The 10648-nt window shown below is 45.9% G+C and overlaps 1 pseudogene; it reads left to right on the forward strand.

Annotated features, from left to right (window-relative positions):
- The first annotated feature begins 9320 nt into the window (after nt 1-9320).
- The window catches only part of LOC137319213 (transforming growth factor beta-1-induced transcript 1 protein-like), a 37790-nt pseudogene continuing 36462 nt past the window's right edge, over nt 9321-10648 (forward strand).

A 10648-nucleotide genomic window follows, 5' to 3' on the forward strand; every position in this document is an offset into this window, starting at 1 on the left:
ACACTCTGATATAACACACCCCTCACTGTAACACTCTGATATAACACACCCCTCCACTGTAACACACTGATATAACACACCCTCACTGTAACACTCTGATATAACACACCCCTCACTGTAACACTCTGATATAACACACCCCTCACTGTAACACTCTGATATAACACACCCCTCACTGTAACACTCTGATATAACACACCTCTCACTGTAACACTCTGATATAACACACCCCTCACTGTAACACTCTGATATAACACACCCCTCACTGTAACACTCTGATATAACACACCCCTCACTGTAACACACTGATATAACACACCCCTCACTGTAACACACTGATATAACACACCCCTCGCTGTAACACTCTGATATAACACACCCCTCGCTGTAACACTCTGATATAACACACCCCTCGCTGTAACACTCTGATATAACACACCCCTCACTGTAACACACTGATATAACACACCCCTCACTGTAACACTCTGATATAACACACCCCTCACTGTAACACTCTGATATAACACACCCCTCACTGTAACACACTGATATAACACACCCCTCACTGTAACACTCTGATATAACACACCCCTCACTGTAACACACTGATATAACACACCCCTCACTGTAACACACTGATATAACACACCCTCACTGTAACACTCTGATATAACACACCCCTCACTGTAACACTCTGATATAACACACCCCTCACTGTAACACTCTGATATAACACACCCCTCACTGTAACACACTGATATAACACACCCCTCACTGTAACACTCTGATATAACACACCCCTCACTGTAACACTCTGATATAACACACCCCTCACTGTAACACACTGATATAACACACCCCTCACTTAACACACTGATATAACACACCCCTCACTGTAACACACTGATATAACACGCCCCTCACTGTAACACTCTGATATAACACGCCCCTCACTGTAACACTCTGATATAACACACCCTCACTGTAACACTCTGATATAACACGCCCCTCACTGTAACACTCTGATATAACACGCCCCTCACTGTAACACTCTGATATAACACGCCCCTCACTGTAACACTCTGATATAACACACCCCTCACTGTAACACACTGATATAACACACCCCTCACTGTAACACACTGATATAACACACCCCTCACTGTAACACACTGATATAACACACCCCTCACTGTAACACTCTGATATAACACACCCCTCACTGCAACACTCTGATATAACACACCCCTCGCTGTAACACACTGATATAACACACCCCTCGCTGTAACACACTGATACAACACACCCTCGCTGTAACACTCTGAGAAAACACACCCCTCGCTGTAACACACTGATATAACACACCCCTCACTGTAACACTCTGATATAAACACACCCCTCACTGTAACACTCTGATATAACACACCCCTCACTGTAACACTCTGATATAACACACCCCTCACTGTAACACACTGATATAACACACCCCTCGCTGTAACACTCTGATATAACACACCCCTCACTGTAACACACTGATATAACACACCCCCTCACTGTAACACACTGATATAACACACCCCTCACTGTAACACTCTGATATAACACACCCCTCACTGTAACACACTGATATAACACACCCCTCACTGTAACACACTGATATAACACACCCCTCACTGTAACACTCTGATATAACACACCCCTCACTGTAACACTCTGATATAACACACCCCTCACTGTAACACTCTGATATAACACACCCTCACTGTAACACACTGATATAACACACCCCTCACTGTAACACACTGATATAACACACCCCTCACTGTAACACACTGATATAACACACCCCTCACTGTAACACACTGATATAACACACCCCTCGCTGTAACACTCTGATATAACACACCCCTCACTGTAACACTCTGATATAACACACCCCTCACTGTAACACTCTGATATAACACACCCCTCACTGTAACACACTGATATAACACACCCCTCACTGTAACACACTGATATAACACACCCCTCACTGTAACACTCTGATATAACACACCCCTCGCTGTAACACTCTGATATAACACACCCCTCACTGTAACACACTGATATAACACACCCCTCACTGTAACACACTGATATAACCACCCCTCACTGTAACACTCTGATATAACACACCCTCACTGTAACCTCTGATACAACACCCCTCACTGTAACACACTGATATAACACACCCCTCACTGTAACACTCTGATATAACACACCCCTCACTGTAACACTCTGATATAACACACCCCTCACTGTAACACTCTGATATAACACACCCCTCACTGTAACACACTGATATAACACACCCCTCACTGTAACACACTGATATGACACACCCTTCACTGTAACACTCTGATATAACACACCCCTCACTGTAACACTCTGATATAACACACCCCTCACTGTAAACACTCTGATATAACACACCCCTCACTGTAACACTCTGATATAACACACCCCTCACTGTAACACACTGATATACACACCCCTCACTGTAACACTCTGATATAACACACCCCTCACTGTAACACACTGATATAACACACCCCTCACTGTAACACTCTGATATAACACACCATCACTGTAACACACTGATATAACACACCCCTCACTGTAACACTCTGATATAACACAACCCTCACTGTAACACACTGATATAACACACCCCTCACTGTAACACTCTGATATAACACACCCCCTCACTGTAACACTCTGATATAACACACCCTCACTGTAACACTCTGATATAACACACCCCTCACTGTAACACACTGATATAACAACACCCTCACTGTAACACACTGATATAACACACCCCTCACTGTAACACTCTGATATAACACACCCCTCACTGTAACACACTGATATAACACACCCCTCACTGCAACACACTGATATAACACACCCCTCACTGTAACACACTGATATAACACACCCCTCACTGTAACACACTGATATAACACACCCCTCACTGTAACACACTGATATAACACACCCCTCACTGTAACACTCTGATATAACACCCCTCACTGTAACACACTGATATAACACACCCCTCACTGTAACACTCTGATATAACACACCCCTCACTGTAACACACTGATATAACACACCCCTCACTGTAACACCCTGATATAACACACCCCACACTGTAACACACTGATATAACACACCCCTCACTGTAACACTCTGATATAACACACCCCTCACTGTAACACTCTGATATAACACACCCTCACTGTAACACACTGATATAACACACCCCTCACTGTAAACACACTGATATAACACACCCCTCACTGTAACACTCTGATATAACACACCCCTCACTGTAACACTCTGATATAACACAACCCCTCACTGTAACACTCTGATATAACACACCCCTCACTGTAACACTCTGATATAACACACCCCTCACTGTAACACTCTGATATAACACACCCCTCACTGTAACACACTGATATAACACACCCCTCACTGTAACACTCTGATATAACACACCCCTCACTGTAACACTCTGATATAACACACCCCTCACTGTAACACTCTGATATAACACACCCCTCACTGTAACACACTGATATAACACACCCCTCACTGTAACACACTGATATGACACACCCTTCACTGTAACACTCTGATATAACACACCCCTCACTGTAACACTCTGATATAACACACCCCTCACTGTAACACACTGATATAACACACCCCTCACTGTAACACTCTGATATAACACACCCCTCACTGTAACACACTGATATAACACACCCCTCACTGTAACACTCTGTGATATAACACACCCCTCACTGTAACACTCTGATATAACACACCCCTCACTGTAACACTCTGATATAACACACCCCTCACTGTAACACACTGATATAACACACCCCTCACTGTAACACTCTGATATAACACACCCCTCACTGTAACACACTGATATAACACACCCCTCACTGTAACACTCTGATATAACACACCCCTCACTGTAACACACTGATATAACACACCCCTCACTGTAACACTCTGATATAACACAACCCTCACTGTAACACACTGATATAACACACCCCTCACTGTAACACTCTGATATAACACACCCCTCACTGTAACACACTGATATAACACACCCCTCACTGTAACACTCTGATATAACACACCCCTCACTGTAACACACTGATATAACACACCCCTCACTGTAACACTCTGATATAACACACCCCTCACTGTAACACACTGATATAACACACCCCTCACTGTAACACTCTGATATAACACACCCCCTCACTGTAACACTCTTATATAACACACCCCTCACTGTAACACACTGATATAACACACCCCTCACTGTAACACTCTGATATAACACACCCCTCACTGTAACACACTGATATAACACACCCCACACTGTAACACACTGATATAACACACCCCTCACTGTAACACACTGATATAACACAACCCCTCACTGTAACACTCTGATATAACACACCCCTCACTGTAACACACTGATATAACACACCCCACACTGTAACACACTGATATAACACACCCCTCACTGTAACACTCTGATATAAACACACCCCTCACTGTAACACACTGATATAACACACCCCTCACTGTAACACTCTGATATAACACACCCCTCACTGTAACACTCTGATATAACACACCCCTCACTGTAACACACTGATATAACACACCCCTCACTGTAACACTCTGATATAACACACCCCTCACTGTAACACACTGATATAACACACCCCACACTGTAACACACTGATATATACACACCCCTCACTGTAACACTCTGATATAACACACCCCTCACTGTAACACACTGATATAACACACCCCACACTGTAACACACTGATATAACACACCCCTCACTGTAACACTCTGATATAACACACCCCTCACTGTAACACACCTGATATAACACACCCCTCACTGTAACACTCTGATATAACACACCCCTCACTGTAACACTCTGATATATCACACCCCTCACTGTAACACACTGATATAACACACCCCTCACTGTAACACTCTGATATAACACACCCCTCACTGTAACACACTGATATAACACACCCCTCACTGTAACACTCTGATATAACACACCCCTCACTGTAACACTCTGATATAACACACCCCTCACTGTAACACTCTGATATAACACACCCCTCACTGTAACACTCTGATATAACACACCCTCACTGTAACACTCTGATATAACACACCCCTCACTGTAACACACTGATATAACACACCCCTCACTGTAACACTCTGATATAACACACCCCTCACTGTAACACACTGATATACACACCCTCACTGTAACACACTGGTATAACACACCCCTCACTGTAACACTCTGATATAACACACCCCTCACTGTAACACACTGATATAACACACCCTCACTGTAACACTCTGATATAACACACCCCTCACTGTAACACTCTGATATAACAAACCCCTCACTGTAACACTCTGATATAACACACCCCTCACTGTAACACTCTGATATAACACACCCCTCACTGTAACACTCTGATATAACACACCCCTCACTGTAACACTCTGATATAACACACCCCTCACTGTAACACTCTGATATAACACACCCCTCACTGTAACACTCTGATATAACACACCCCTCACTGTAACACACTGATATAACCACCCCTCACTGTACCACACTGATATAACACACCCCTCACTGTAACACACTGATATAACACACCCCTCACTGTAACACTCTGATATAACACAACCCCTCACTGTAACACTCTGATATAACACACCCCTCACTGTAACACACTGATATAACACACCCCTCACTGTAACACACTGATATAACACACCCCTCACTGTAACACTCTGATATAACACACCCTCACTGTAACACACTGATATAACACACCCCTCACTTTAACACTCTGATATAACACACCCCTCACTGTAACACTCTGATATAACACACCCCTCGCTATAACACTCTGATATAACACACCCCTCACTGTAACACACTGATATAACACACCCCTCACTGTAACACTCTGATATAACACACCCCTCACTGTAACACACTGATATAACACACCCCTCACTGTAACACACTGATATAACACACCCCTCACTGTAACACACTGATATAACACACCCCCTCATTGTAACACACTGATATAACACACCCCTCACTGTAACACTCTGATATAACACACCCCTCACTGTACACTCTGATATAACACACCCCTCATTGTAACACACTGATATAACACACCCCTCACTGTAACACTCTGATATAACACACCCCTCACTGTAACACTCTGATATAACACACCCCTCACTGTAACACACTGATAGAACACACCCCTCGCTGTAACACTCTGATATAACCCACCCCTCACTGTAACACACTGATATAACACACCCCTCACTGTAACACTCTGATATAACACACCCCTCACTGTAACACACTGATATAACACACCCCTCACTGTAACACTCTGATATAACACCACCCCTCACTGTAACACACCAATATAACACACCCCTCACTGTAACACACTGATATAACACACCCCTCACTGTAACACTCTGATATAACACACCCCTCGCTGTAACACACTAATATAACACACCCGCTCGCTGTAACACTCTGATATAACACACCCCTCATTGTAACACACTGATATAACACACCCCTCACTGTAACACTCTGATATAACACACCCCTCACTGTAACACTCTGATATAACACAACCCCTTGCTGTAACACACTGATATAACACACCCCTCACTGTAACACTCTGATATAACACACCCCTCACTGTAACACTCTGATATAACACACCCCTCACTGTAACACTCTGATATAACACACCCTCACTGTAACACACTGATATAACACACCCCTCACTGTAACACACTGATATAACACACCCCTCACTGTAACACTCTGATATAACACACCCCTCACTGTATAACTCTGATATAACACACCCCTCACTGTAACACACTGATATAACACACCCCTCACTGTAAACTCTGATATAACACACCCCTCACTGTAACACTCTGATATAACACACCCCTCGCTGTAACACTCTGATATAACACACCCCTCACTGTAACACACTGATATAACACACCCCTCACTGTAACACACTGATATAACACACCCCTCACTGTAACACACTGATATAACACACCCCTCACTGTAACACTCTGATATAACACACCCCTCACTGTAACACACTGATATAAACACACCCTCACTGTAACACTCTGATATAACACACCCTCACTGTAACACACTGATATAACACACCCCTCACTGTAACACTCTGATATAACACACCCCTCACTGTAACACACTGATATAACACACCCCTCGCTGTAACACTCTGATATAACACACCCCTCACTGTAACACACTGATATAACACAACCCTCGCTGTAACACTCTGATATAACACACCCCTCACTGTAACACACTGATATAACACACCCCTCACTGTAACACTCTGATATAACACACCCCTCACTGTAACACACTGATATAACACACCCCTCACTGGAACACACTGATATAACACACCCCCTCGCTGTAACACACTGATATAACACACCCCTCACTGTAACACTCTGATATAACACACCCCTCACTGTAACACTCTGATATAACACACCCCTCACTGTAACACACTGATATAACCACACCCCTCACTGTAACACACTGATATAACACACCCTCACTGTAACACACTGATATAACACACCCCTCACTGTAACACACTGATATAACACACCCCTCACTGTTACACTCTGATATAACACACCCCTCACTGTAACACACTGATATAACACACCCCTCGCTGTAACACACTGATATAACACACCCCTCACTGTAACACACTGATATAACACACCCCTCACTGTTACACTCTGATATAACACACCCCTCACTGTAACACACTGATATAACACACCCCTCGCTGTAACACTCTGATATAACACACCCCTCACTGTAACACTCTGATATAACACACCCCTCACTGTAACACTCTGATATAACACACCCCTCACTGTAACACTGATATAAACACACCCTCACTGTAACACACTGATATAACACACCCCTCACTGTAACACACTGATATAACACACCCCTCACTGTAACACTCTGATATAACACACCCCTCACTGTAACACTCTGATATAACACACCCCTCACTGTAACACTCTGATATAACACACCCCTCACTGTAACACACTGATATAACACACCCCTCACTGTAACACTCTGATATAACACACCCCTCACTGTAACACTCTGATATAACACACCCCTCACTGTAACACACTGATATAAACACACCCCTCACTGTAACACTCTGATATAACACACCCCTCGCTGTAACACACTGATATAACACAACCCTCACTGTAACACACTGATATAACACACCCCTCACTGTAACACTCTGATATAACACACCCCTCACTGTAACACTCTGATATAACACACCCCTCACTGTAACACTCTGATATAACACACCCCTCACTGTAACACACTGATATAACACACCCCTCGCTGTAACACACTGATATAACACACCCCTCACTGTAACACTCTGATATAACACACCCCTCACTGTAACACTCTGATATAACACACCCCTCACTGTAACACACTGATATAACACACCCCTCACTGTAACACACTGATATAACACACCCCTCACTGTAACACTCTGATATAACACACCCCTCGCTGTCACACTCTGATCGTTGCTGTTCTGCTCTACGTGCATGGGTGGTGATATAGTCGGAACTCTGTTTGGCCTCAGTGCCCTTAGCCCGACTGAAGGTACAGTCGGGGATGGGGGCTTGCGGGGGGGGTGCGGGGTTGGCAGGGGAGTGGGGGTTGTTCCCCTGCTGATCACGGCGAGCCGAACCCCTGGCGGGGTCAGGGGACGCTCGGGCTTGGCCGCGATGCCCCCCAAGGTCAAATAGCCCCGCCTGCTCTCGCTCGCTGGCTGGCGGAGCAGGGGCAGAGTCGGAGGGAGGGGTGGCTGTGAGAGCGGCTTCGGGGAGGGTGTAGACGGGACTCGGTCCCAATCGGCCCCCCTCCATCAGCTTCTCCGGGGCCCAGCCATCATTTAGTTTGGAGGCCAGCATTCCTGTCTCACTGTCTTGTCATTGCATGTTTTTTTTGTAGTCATTCTTGTCTGTGCTGTGTCTCTTTGTAGGCGATGGTGAGGATTTCTACTCTCCTCTCAGTCCGCGTATTGTTATATTTGGTATGTATCTCTCCGCACCCCCATTACCCCCTCCGAACACACTGTCCCCATCAAACACTCCCAGGGCAGGTACAGGGTTAGATACAGAGTAAAGCTCCCTCTACACTGTCCCATCAAACACTCCCAGGGTCAGGTACAGGGTGAGACACAGAGTAAAGCTCCTCTACACTGTCCCCATCAAACACTCCCAGGGCAGGTACAGGGTTAGATACAGAGTAAAGCTCCCTCTACACTGTCCCGTCAAACACTCCCAGGGTCAGGTACAGGGTTAGATACAGAGTAAAGCTCCCTCTACACTGTCCCGTCAAACACTCCCAGGGTCCAGGTACAGGGTTAGATACAGAGTAAAGCTCCCTCTGCACTGTCCCATCAAACACTCCCAGGGCAGGTACAGGGTGAGAGACAGAGTAAAGCTCCCTCTACACTGTCCCATCAACACTCCCAGGGCAGTTACAGGGTTAGATACAGAGTAAAGCTCCCTCTACACTGTCCCGTCAAACACTCCCAGGGCAGGTACAGGGTTAGATACAGAGTAAAGCTCCCTCGACACTGTCCCGTCAAACACTCCCAGAGATTCATTTAAAAAATTATCTGCGGGCGTCACGCTGCGGGCGTCACGCTGCCAGCATCACAATGCGGGCGTCACGCTGCCAGCATCACAATGCGGGCGTCACGCTGCCAGCATCACAATGCGGGCGTCACGCTGCCAGCATCACAATGCGGGCGTCACGCTGCCAGCATCACAATGCGGGCGTCACGCTGCGGGCGCCACACCTTGTTACAGCTGCAAAAACATTTCTATTTTCAAACTCTAATCGCTGAAAAGGCAGATCTTTCCTGCTCGCTGCTTTCTGATGGGCAGCCTTAAATTTACAATTGCGCTCTGCATGACCACCGTGGCCTGTTTCGGTGACCTCCCCTGCGGTGCGGGTTCAGAGGGACCAGGCCACGTCGGCAGCCGGCTGTCTGTTTCCCCCGCTCCAGGCTGACTCCCCGGGTTAGGGCTACAAAGTCCCGCACCTCCCCGCTGTGGGGTCCATCGCTCCCTCCCTCCCTCCTCACATTCCCGGCTCTTGGATCTTGCTTTGTCTGTCGGTCCTGGTTGCGTGTCTGTATCCGTCTGCCTGTTGCGTGGGTTTCCTCTCCAGCTCTCCTGTGTCTGTCTCTTCGTCTGTCCGTCCGATTTTCTGTGCGTCTCCCCCTTTCGGTGCAAAATGTCTGTCTCTCCCTCACCCTGTCCGACCCTCGCACTCCGGCCCTCGCTGTCTCTCTCCCTCGCCCT

This window comes from Heptranchias perlo, unplaced genomic scaffold (assembly GCF_035084215.1).
Source record: "Heptranchias perlo isolate sHepPer1 unplaced genomic scaffold, sHepPer1.hap1 HAP1_SCAFFOLD_761, whole genome shotgun sequence".
In the NCBI taxonomy this organism is placed as follows: Eukaryota; Metazoa; Chordata; class Chondrichthyes; order Hexanchiformes; family Hexanchidae; genus Heptranchias; species Heptranchias perlo.